This window comes from Agelaius tricolor, unplaced genomic scaffold, assembly GCF_023055355.1.
Source record: "Agelaius tricolor isolate 1412-34295 unplaced genomic scaffold, bAgeTri1.0.p SCAF_5, whole genome shotgun sequence".
Taxonomy (NCBI): Eukaryota; Metazoa; Chordata; class Aves; order Passeriformes; family Icteridae; genus Agelaius; species Agelaius tricolor.
In genome coordinates, this window is record NW_027269265.1 from 46,377,982 (window position 1) to 46,390,509 (window position 12,528).

Below are 12,528 nucleotides of genomic sequence, written 5' to 3' on the forward strand. Positions count from 1 at the left end.
TAATTGTTTGATTTGTTTTCTTTGTTTTTCAATGTGTCCCTGGCATCATCCACTTCTCTGTGTAGGTCTTCTACTGATGTCCTCGAACAGTTTGCACTGGCCTGCAGTCACCCAAACTCATCCTTCAAATCTTCATTTTCAGTGAGTTCCAATTTCCAATATCCAGCTCTGCTACTGTTTCTCTGAGGTGCCATCTTTTATTTTGCAAGTTTTCATTTTTGAAAGGCAATTTATTAACCAGAGGGGTTTTTATGGGGAAGAAAGCATGGTCAAGATTGCAGAATGCTGCTGTGCTCTGATAACCTCCACCCTGTCCAAGTGTGACATAGTATGGATGTCACTATTCCATGGTTCTAAACTGCCTGCTCCTGCTGGGTGGCTGTTGCTTGCAAGATGTTGTGGAAAAAATTATCAAACGGTGTTTTAAGAAAATTAAGAGCTATGGGGTAAAATTACTTCATTAGAAATCAGTTGAGAGTTAAACAGTGCACAGAAGTATAGCATTTTTCAAAACAGGAAAGTGTTTAATGGGGTGGTAAAAGGCGCCAGGTAGGACTGATGCTTTTGGTGTGTTTACTGAATGAATATTCGGAGAGCTGTTACCAACAGTGAAGTGATGACCATTTTTAGATGACATAGCATTCTGCATGTTAGAGCAATTCCAGCTGAATTGTACATGAGATTCTTAGATAACAGTAGCCATTTAGGAGACAAACGTGAAAATCATGGTGCATAGATCGATAAAACAGCAATCCCCATAATATTAGCAGCAGCAAGGAGAATTCATACTGCATTAAAAAAAATGGTAGAATGAACAAAGACCTAGTGGGGTGTCATCGCAGCAGAGCTCCTCTAGTGCTCTCTGCTTGGTTCTCCCATCCATCTCCTGCTGCTATCCATGGCAGTTCTTGTCCTTGGTTTTTCTCCAGCCTGAGCCTGTGGTTGTGTACCCTAGGTTGGCAGCCATTTTTTCCATGGCTCTGCTGTGGGTATTTTCAAGGTAAGAAGCAGCCTAGAATCCTATCATGTTGCCTTTCATCACTCTGTGATAAATACTTACCTCTTTTGAAAGTGATATATTTTTGTGCACTGATTAACTCTGAGCTAATGTCTAATGAAGTAATGTAACCCTAATGTACGATATCTGTATACAGCACTGTCATTGCTATTCTCACACTAGTCCCATCATCACATGCTACAATACCAAGACTAGTAGAGTGGGCTGCATAGGGCTGTCTACCCTATTCTGCAGTGGAGATCTGTGGCACCTTTAGAGCATCCATGTGTTGGAACAATTAATGAGGTTTTCAAGTCCAGCTCATCAATCTTCAAAGTTTCTTCAGTGTGTCTGTCAGCAATTCTTTTGCTTTGCTAATCGGTGTCCTTTCTGGGGCAGAGTCCACAGCTTCCATTAGACCATCACACTCCCACACCAAATCCTTAATGTGGTGTGTCGTGACTCTCCCAGCACTCAAATTCCCGCTTCAGTTTGGTGTGACTTGTAACAGACTGAGCTCATCCCACCCCAAGTGTCTCACTCCCCTTTCTCAATGTCTGGAGTACATACCTTGTCCATAGAAGCAAAGGCGGATGTTCATTAAATGGAGCCTGGGTAGTAGAGGAGGATTTTATTCAGTTGCAATATATACCTTTTTGTCTGAATGAATGTAGGTGAGCTGTATTAATACAAGGCGCTTTTTTCCCCTTCTTTTTTCTTCTGCTTTTTGGCAGTGTGTCTCCCCATCGTTTGAAACCAATTAGCAGGTGGATGGCACTGCAGAACCAGCAACTTTCCAGAGGATCTTCTCTGTCTCTGCTGATTCTCCTTCACTACTGTTACATAATCCTCTCCTTCTGGATGAGTTATTCTTCCATTTTCTGCTGTTCTAGCATGAAATTACAAAGCCCCATACTGCAAATTAGATTTCAGTAGGGATATTAAGTGTATCAAGAATGGCAATTCCAAATGGCCTCAAAAATACCCTTTTTAAATGTCTCTTGAATAGAAGCATCCACTAATATTGTAGGAAAAACAGAGAGAAAAGGCAACAGGAGCAAGAAAGGTTGTGATATATTTTGCGTTGTAAAGCTGGGCTTGTTAGCATCATTTTCAGAGTGCAAAGTCCTCATTGTTTCAATAAGACTGGGACGTGCTGCAGCTCTGCACATGGAGTGACTCACTTCTAGTGAAATATCTCTGAACAATATCTCTGAAATATCTCTTTAAACCACAATTCTCTAAGAAGCAAAAAGGATGGGGGAAGAAGGAAGGAGACTCATAAATGTGCCATGAATTTCTAGGGAAGGGAAACCTTGTTAGGAGACATCAGATTATGGTCCAGCTTTTAACCCATCCAGGGTTCATTCATCATAGCTGCCCTTCACTGCAGCAGCACTCCACCAGCTGCACAAAACCCAGGAGACTAAGGAGAGTGATAATCACTGGAAAACTCTGCTGATGGATTTCCATCCTCAGTGGCTTCCTGAGGACTCCATGTGGCAGTTTCGGAAGTGCAGCCTCCCTCCCTTTGAGGCTGTATATTGATGCAGGAGAGAAAGATAAACTCTTGTAGACAATAGTGGGGAAATACTACAATGTGAGGAGGAAAAGTTCAACCTTCAAAACTGAAAGAAGGTGCTCATTGGACCACTGTGGTTTTTCATAAAACTGGAGAAGAGACATTTACATTCAACATCATTTAATCTATTTTTAGTACTAGAAAATAAGTCCAAAATTCTAATTTTGTATTTGAAAGGAAGTTGGAAAGCCAGAGAGTTATACCACGGCTAAACTGGACCTGCTATATTTAAAGTATTCAAGAGGTTTGGAGAGGGGATAAGTAAAAGGCAGCAAAAAAAAATGCCATATTGAATAACATGGAAATACTCTATAAAACAGCAGAAATCAGAAAAATTATCATGTATTTTAAACTCAGTCCTTATTCAATAGAATGATTGTTTATATAAAAAGAAAGTTGTCAAACAAAGGAAATGAAAATTTGGCTTCAACTTAATTTCATGCTCCCCTTGCTTTGGACTGATAAGCACCAAATTAACTTTGTGCTAATCAAGAGGTTACAAAACATTGTAAAGATGGATGATTTCTGCTGATTACGATAAAAAAATATTTTGTCTGCACATTTAGACAATACAGCAATGCATTTCTCCTAAAATAATTAGTTTTACAATATTTAAAACTTTTCATGCACAAAAGTGGAGAGCCTTGAGAAGCCTTTTTTTCTCTTCTCTCTTCAGACCCCTGTCTTCCCTATCCCCCTTTTCAGTGCTTCTCCACTTCCATTCACAAAACACCAGGAGAGAGAATCAAACAGAAAATCATGTTGTTCTGCTTTCCCTTTTATCATATTCCATACTTGACCCAAGAAATCAGGAAGCAGTTAAAAGCTTCTGTTTCAACTGCCCACTCTGTTCAAATTCTTCCTCTCATTTTGTTTGCCTGAAACTTTGCTTTTTTAACAGCTTGCCATTGTGATTGAATATGTGTGTGTACTTACAGACATTTCTGTGCCCTTGTTCTTTCAGTCAAGTGATATTACAAAATGTCTTTTCATTTCTAATAGGGTTCAATCATTTCTATAATAAACATGTCCTTCAACAAAATTCTCAACCTTAATGCTTCTCAAATGTCTCTAACGATTTCTAATTTACTGACATTTTCCCCAAGCCCCTCATCAATTTAACTATTCAAATTGCTAACACTGTTAACAATTCCTCAGTCTCCAGCAGACCCACTGCAGACCTTGAAATCCCTCTGCTGCCTCTGCAGACAAGAACACATCTGGATGTGCATCCATACCATGCCGGATCAGAGTATTTATTAGCCTGGCAGCAGAGTCTCATCACCATGCAGTAAAATGATTAACAGCTTCATTCTCACCATTGCTATCCAGAAGGGCCTCTCATGGGGTATTTCCTGCCCTTGCTTCTGTGTTACTGTGGGGTAATTTCACTTCAGTGAATATGGAGCGGCAGAAGCACAAGGGTCTGTCTGTACTGCTAAGGGTTAGTGAGGAAGATTTTGAGAAACATTTGGAGCTGCACGCCAAATTGCCTTCCAATTTTATTTGAAAAAGTCCAGATGTCTGTACTTTGGGTAAGATTTGAAGGGGAAGCAGATGCAGGCTGACCTGTCTTTAGACATGAGCCCACATTTTCAGAATGGCCCAACATACGCTGCACTGAGACTTTTGAGCTGAAGATACTGAGATAAGCTATTCATGACCTTGCTGCACACCAGCTGAACTGCTCTTACCCTGTGCTATATGAAAGCATTTGGAAATGGCTCATCTGTAGGAGGCAGTTCAGGCCTTGGAGTGTTTTGACTTCCAACTTTCTAGACAAAGCTCCCATGCAGTGGCAGCCTGTTAAGGGGCTCACCACAAAATTTCCTGGACAGAAGTGCTCCTATATGTGGTGGTACACATGCAGCTAGCTAAGTCACATGTGACAGTTCCCTAAAAGGGACTTTCCTGCTTGCACATGCAGAACAAAGAGATGAACTGCCTCTGTTGATGCTGCCACAGTTAATGAAAATAACCAAATTTGGACAGGAGATGAATGGTCTGCAGCAGATAGCCAGGAGAGCAGCTGAAAAGCAACAGTGCTTCAAGGGGGAATCCCTGCAGAAGCACAGCCCACTAATTAGAGCATGCTAATTAGAGCATAAATCTTTACCTGGTAAAGATTTTCAGAGCCAATATCTTGGTAACCAAGCTACTTAAACCTCTGCATCTTGGTTTTCTTGTTTGTGAATTTACAGTTGAGATAACCATCCCTGGGCAATGCAATTAGCTGTGTTTACAAAATGCTTTGTGGTACTGTGAGGAATGTTACTGGCTGCATGCAGGGAGTGATTTTTCCATGGGATAGCATATGTGTGTTTTTCAGCCTGTCTTGACAACAGTGTGTTCCATGACACTGGGGTATTAAAAATTTCTGGGCAGCTTGAATTATGGTCTCAATGCCTTTGGAATTGTGGATAACTGTGAAAAGTTGTCCACTGAAAACAGAAGTCTGCCTCTCTGAATTGTATTTGCTTCTTGAAAAACAATTTTGCTTCCATGAAAAACAAGGTTAGAAATGAATCTAGGAAAATAATGGCAGAATGAAGTGTCAGTTCTCCACACAAGTAGCATCTTGAGAAAAATAAAAAATATCATTTTGTAGCTCTGATGACTTCCTATGAGAACTACAAAGTTCATAGAATCATAGAATATGCTGAGTTGGAAGGGATCCATCAGGATCATTGAGTTCAACTCCTGGCCCTGCTCAGAACACCCCAACAGTCACACCACATGCCTGAGAGCATTGTCCAAACTGTTCTTGAACTCTGTCAGGTGGGTGCTGTGACCACTTCCCTGGGGAGCCTGTTCTAGTGCCCAAACACGCTGTGGGTGAAAAACAGTATAAGGAAGCAGTCAATGTGAGAGATGAACATGCATTAGAAAACATAAGATCAGGGTTTAAAGCTCTTGATGTTGCCATTGCATTAGCATAAAATCTTTATTTGTAACCCTCACTCTGCCAATAGAAAGGAGAAAAGAAAAAGTCACATCCCCTGCAGCTCCATGTTGACCAGCATCAGATTGTTTCTCAAAGACAGGAAGGAAAAAAACATAGAATTATTTGGGTTGGAAAAGACACTTGAAATTATCAAGTTCACGCATAATCCTAACACTGTCAAGTTCACCACTATACTGTGTCCCTACACTCCACATATACACATCTTTTACATACCTCCAGGGATGGTGACTCCACCACTTTGCTGGGCAGCCTGTTCCAATGCCTGATCACCCTTCCAGTGAAGAAATTTTTCCTGATGTTCAATCTGAACCTTCTCTAGCACAACCTGAGGACAGTTTGTCTTGTCCTATCACTTGCTACTAGTTGCTTCCTATCACTTGGGACCAACCTCACTAGAGTCCCCCTTCAGGCAGTTGTAGAGAGCAATAAGGTCCTCCCTGAGCCTCCTTTTCTCCAGGTTAAACAGCCTCAGCTCCCTCAGCCTCTCCTCACAGGACCTGTGCTCCAGACCCTGTCTCCTTGTGCTCTGTTATCCTTCTCCAGACATCCTCCAACACCTGAATGACTTTCTTGAAGTGAGGAGCCCAGCATTGGACACAGGTTCTGAGCTGCAACCTCAGCAGTGCTCAGTACAGGGGGACAATCTCTGACCTTCCCTGGCACCAAGGTTTGGCTGACAGGCCTGTAGCTCTGTGGATCCTTCTTCTGGCCCCTTTTGTAGATGGGCATCACATTTGCTAAACTTCAGTCAACTGGGACCTCCCCAGTTAGCCAAGACAACTGCCAAATGATTGAAAGTGGATTAGGGCCCTCCTACCAGCTCCCTCAGTACAACAGATTTGTGTGTGTCTAAGTGGTGTAGCAAGTCACTGACCATTTCCACTTGGATTATTGGGTCTTCATTCTGTTCCCTGTCTTCCAGCTCAGGGTGCTAGATGCTCCAAGAACAACTGGTCTTATTACTAAAAACTGAGGCAAATGTGGCATTAAGTACTTAGGCCTTTTCCTTATCCTTTGTCAGTGTGTTTCCCCCTGCATTCAATAAAGGATGGTGTGGAGGGATAGAATGTAAGAAAATAAAGATAGTGCAGAAGGTAGTCTCACACCTGAGGAGTTGCAGCTGTACTGATCACCAAAGATTAGGAACAGGCCTGCTCTTAGTAGGCCATGGCTGTGTCCAATAAGATGAGCGCTACAAAAGAGTGGGGTAGCTGGGTGAGGAGAGAGTTGGGGTTTGTTGGTTGTGCTGTGAGGAAGTAGGAGTCAGTGCTGTGAGGAGCTGCATGTGAGACCATCACTGAGACGGTATGGAACTTTTGCAATAAGATGGTGACAGGATGGGGGTTCTTCTTAGCTACTCCTTTGTTGTTAATGTATTTATAGAAATGTTTTTGTTGTTATTTACTGTACTTACTAAATTAAGTTCCAGTTGGGCTCTAGACCTTCTGTTTTTTTCCCTGTATAGCCTTACAATGTCCTTGTAGTCCTCCTGAGTTGCCCACTCCTTCTTATGAAGTTGATACACCTCTTTTTTCCTGTGTTCCAGCCTAGCTCATCTTTGGGCACATGGGAACAGCCTGCTCCTGCATCTTTAGAATTTTCTTCTTCAAGAATGCTCACTCTTCCTCACTCCTTTGCCATTCAGTCTCCCAAGGTACTCTTAAGTAGGGTCCTCAACAGGCCAAAGTCTGCCCTCCAGGAGTCTGAAGTTGCAGTTCTGCTGATCCCATTCCTTACTTCCCTGGCAATCACAAATTCCCTCATTTTGTGATCACTGTGCCCAAGACAGGCTTAATCATGCCACCCACCAGCTCCTCTCTGTCCATGAACAGTATAGGGCACTACAGTATGTAAGCTCCTCCATGGAAGGGGCAGAGCAGCTTACTTCTCTAAGAAACAAAGGGGTGGTTGTCTGGTGCTCAGAAATTAGGCCATGATGCATAAAGGCACTTAGGTAATCAAGTTGAGTGTGTTGCCCAAATGAATGTTAATGTATGTATGTTGATAGATAGATTATAGATAGATGGATGATAGATTGATCCAAATGCATAACTGGGGCAGGTGGGATTTAAGAATTAGGGAAGAGGAGACCTTATGATAACATGCAGCCTATTCTGAAACCAGGGGACAAACTAACCTGTCAAATGGTAGTAAAAGGAAATGGGGACATTAGGTTACTGACTCCCTGCCACTCAAGGTGTATTGCAAGGATTGGACCTCTGCCTTCCTTTTTCTGGCAGCTATTCCTTGCAAATGCAGGGGAAGTACTCATTAATCTTCCTCTGTTTGATTTCTGTATTTCTGAAGAATTTTAAATAGACAAGTGGGGCCAGTTCACTTTCCCTTGCAAGGTATTTTCTCAATTGCTTTTTACCTTTGAGAACTTGTGCACTCAAGCTCATTGCAACGTCTGCTTTGCAGCTCAAATCCTGACTCAGGAGCCCACATCTTAAAGCACAGTCCTCAATATTATGGCTGGAAGCAGGAATTACCTATGACTTTAATTCTGCCTCTGGTCTATGTATGAAGCAGTTTCTTGTTCTCTTCATATCCCTTAAAATAACCTTGTCTTTTCTGGCTGTAAAAGAAGGATTACCAAGAACAACTTTAAAAAGTAGACTCTGCCTTGACATTCATAATTAGAAGGGTCTTTGTAATGCTTAAGCATTCTGAGCTATAAACATGCTATCTGCATGTGCCATAAAAATAACTGAAAAATACAGTATAAAATTCTGTACCATTTCTCTCCCTAAGAAACCACTTTGATGGTGTGAAACATTCTTGTGTAAACTGCCATGGAAAGAAAGAGAGCACCAGTTCTGTTGCCTATGACAGAAGTGACAATGGCAACTTCAAGTTTAACAAGACCAGTCTATACGGGAAACTGAAGTAATTCTAGATTAACATAACTAATTAGCAGCCTGAGATAGTTAATACAGAATGCTAACTAAAACTGGGAAGTTCTGCATAGCAATTAAGCTACTATGTAATTATTAAGGCACCATACTCAGCACCAGCAACTTAATTATCATTAGTATTGCTCCAGTCTCAAGCTTGAATGCCGATGATTAATAAAACACAATTATTTACATTGTAATTGTGGTATTTTAATTAAACTGAAAATGCACTTCATTTGCTTTTTGTCAGAGTGTGACTTTTTAAAATTAAGGTCAAATCTTTTTGTCAAGTTTTTTTTTTAATCCCTAATTGCAAGTTAGATAGACTGATTTCTTGCCATCTTAAGAAAAACATTGTGACTGTTGATAACAAATGAGTCTGAGTAATAAAACAGCCTCAATGCTCTGGAGTTTGGTAATCCCAGTGCTAATAAACAATACCTTGACATGTGTTTTCCATGGTTCTCAAGTAACTTCAGTGTATATAAGTCCCACTTAATTTTCTCTTAGAATTAGTCTTTCTAAGGGTCAGTTTGTTACATTATGACAATATTTTGAAGGTCCTGTTAAGACCAAAGAATTTACAGCTGTACAAGACCAAGGGTGAGAGAGGAAGTGTTGGCTGACAAAAGTTAAATGATCTGCTCATTGTCATCTGATATGTTACTGTCAGAGCCAGGAATAGAGTCAAGGCCTCCCAACTCTTATTTCTGTGTTCTGATGCTAGATCACATTGCTCCTCCTGTTAGCAAGTTTAGAAATGTCAATTTTGAGGAGAGGAAGAGGCTTAGTCTGTATTTTCACAACAGTGCTTCTGGCCTTAATAATAAAGATTTTTTAATGCATTTTTGTAACTCTTCTGATTTCAAGGGGTTTCTTTCTGATTTACATTAGTGTTAGATGGGTCAGGCCCAGAATTAATAGCTTTCCTCAGAATGTCTAAACACAGTAAGATTTGTTTTTACAGAGGAAGAGTGATTTCCCTGCCATTGCCCAGAGAAATTTACTTTTTATTGCTGCATGTTCTGCCCCAGTTTTTGCCCTCTGAGAGACTCTCAGCATTAGCCATTAGAAACTTTATAGGTAAGCTTCAGTTTCTTTTTATACAGCCAGAATTTAACTTAACTCAAAATGTCAATGTGTTTGCCTTGGGGGAGAATAGGAAGGAGAATTACCCAGTCTATTTCAGAGATTAGTCTTACTTGTGCTCGCTTTATTGCTATATCTTCCAAGTTACAGGACTGCAAGCCCAGAGGTGAAATGGCTGAATACTGGATCAAAAGCCAGGGTTTTGGGAGCAGAGTGAGAGAGGATTTGTCAGGCAGACTGACTGAAAGCCGTGATAGACAAAAAATGAAGACTGGAAAAGGTCCAGAGGGGAAAAAATACCTGTCTATTTAGAAAAGAAGCAGGTTATGGAAAGGAGGATGCTTTTAGCTGGGCTGCAATTTTCTTGCTTCTGTTTTAAGCAGACTTTGGAAGCTGAAGACTATATGGGAAACAAACCTGGAAGGTGAGAAGGAAAAGTTATAATTATAGTGCCATTTAAACGTGATCTAATCCCTGGCCTGGGTGAATCCTGGGCAAACCTGCTCAGCACAGCAATGACATGAGTGACTGCCAAGAAAGGGGAAACCAATGGTCTGTCTATAGCGATAATGCAGCTATCTCTGGAGCTGTGCATTAAGCACTTGATGAAACTTAGTGGTAAAGACACCCTCAGTCTGTAGGGGAAGAAAAGTCCATGTCTGCTATGCAGATTTATAAATATGTGCCCATAATTTCTAGTGTTTAGAAATGTCTAGTAAAAAGTCCCACCACAAAAAATCTTTTCCCCTTATGGGATAAGAATAGGGTAACTAAGACATAAAAAAGAAGAACCATATGAAAACTGATGCAGAAGCAGATCAACTGCTAACATGAAGAAGCCTTTTGTGAGAAAACTCATGCAAGCCTTCCCATCCACTTGAAATTTCCCTTTTACATTGGAAAATCCTCATTTTTAAAGGTATAATTAGCAATAATTGTAGGGCTTTGTGCTCTTGTCATTTGATTCTTCTGCTGCTGTAGCTTCTGTGAAGCTGCTGTGGTCTTGTATATAAGCAAAAGGAGATACAAAGCCCCTACTCTAGGGATCACTTGCTTATTGTTTTTGCTGCAGATCTCTTAATATCTGGAGATTATTTTTCAGTTACTTAAGCAATTCTGTCTGAATTTCAAGACATTGTAATAATGAACAGGGTGAGGACAGGGGATTTCTAGGCCTTAAGGAGGAGTATTTTCATTTTGTCCTGAAGCAGACATATAAAGTTAGGGATGGCAGCTTGATTGCTGAAGCTATTGGAGGCTTTGGGAATGACAGTACTTGCCAATTTAGTGAGGAGATAACTGAGCTGATTTACTACAGCTAAAGACTGGGCTCCATTCTCTAGTGCTGTACAGCCATCACAGGAGTGTCCTCTATGATGGCCTCATTAGCTTGGGAAGATCTCAGCTGAATTCTGCTGCTTAGATAAAACAGAAGGATGCTAAAGCTTTGCTTAGTCAGATTTATTATCAACATTCTCATCTGTATCTGGTAAGGGGAGTGACTTCTCTTCCAGAGGTAATCCTTGCCAGAGTAATCCCTACTCCTATCACTTCAAGATTACTTGGCTGCATTGCACTTTATCTCAATGCCCCTGGGAAACTCAAGCTGAGGAACAATTCTATGACCAATTTTTGAAGCAGCATCATGACAAAATTATTATTACACCAATATTTCTGAGTCTGTAGCAGCTGCTACTAGGTTTCTAAATGGAGTTTTAAATGCTAGGATCAACCTGTAAATCCCTAATGGGATATAGTTACCACAGGGACTGCCTCTTTGATTCCTTTGAAACTGTCTTGGCTGAGATTTCTGGAAACAATTCAGTGGGAATTCTCTGACTACAAATCAAAAGGGTCACAGTCAGAATGCTTTTCACAGGCATGGGTTAAGGGCAGGAGATACTTGGGGTGAAATATGTATTTGGTAAAAGTGAAAGGAATAGGTTTGTGCAATTTTACTATGAATTTCATGTATTTGCAGTTCAGAGAGTAGGAGTGAAAAGCAGGCTATGAGTCCCCTCTGCACAGGGACTTTAATGAACTTATATCCATTTAATTACTCCTCTGTACTTAGTGCTTTTGGGGCTAGAGACTGAGTAATGATCTGATGCAAAGCACTGTCACCTAAAAAATTCCTATTTAGATTCAGTGGCTCTAGAGACTTATTAAAAGGAACAGTCATAGCAAAAGCACTTGCAAGAAACCCAGGCTAGTTAAGATTCAACTTCTGTATACAATAATAATATTTTCATAAAGCAAAGTCACAAAACGATGATCTCCATGCAACAAATTAGAAAAATCTTGAATGCTTTGCATGATTTTTCAATATGTTCTATTAATTTCATTTAAAGAGATCTTTGTTATGACTATTTGCACTTCCAAATGTTGTCTTTCATATGATGTTTGGAATGTAATATACTTCTGATTTTTAAAAATGAAAGGAAAAAAAAATTACTTAGAGCCAGAAGTAAATTGTTCCCTTACATGGTTGAACATATTCACCTGCCACTTCAGGCAGTTTTGTCAGAAGATGGAGCACTGCAAAGATCTCAAGATCTGTATTTCATTAAACAAGTAAATACAAAGACAGTCATATTAAAAATGCATGGAAAAGTAAGACACATCCCACTTGAATACAAAAAACATTTGATTTTGATGTAAACCCTGACCATTCAGAGAAGTATACACAGTTTTTTATGACCAGTTGCTTTTGCCACAGTTCCTTTCTTCATAAATTCTTTTTTTTTGTGAATTCACAGGGAAGGTAGAAAACAAGCAGTGCCCACCCCTCCACTGTTAGAGTATTTTCTTATGGGTTTTTTTAAATTGGGTTAAGTTTATCATAGTTAGATCTTTTCTAGATAGACCTAGATAGATTTTCTTTTAGATAGTATATGAAGTGATTGGGGTCTTAAGGAGTCTGTCAGTTTTTAAAATTTCAATAAGTAATCCCTCTGGGCCTTTTACAGCTAACCACCAATTTTCCCATTCTCTTTGT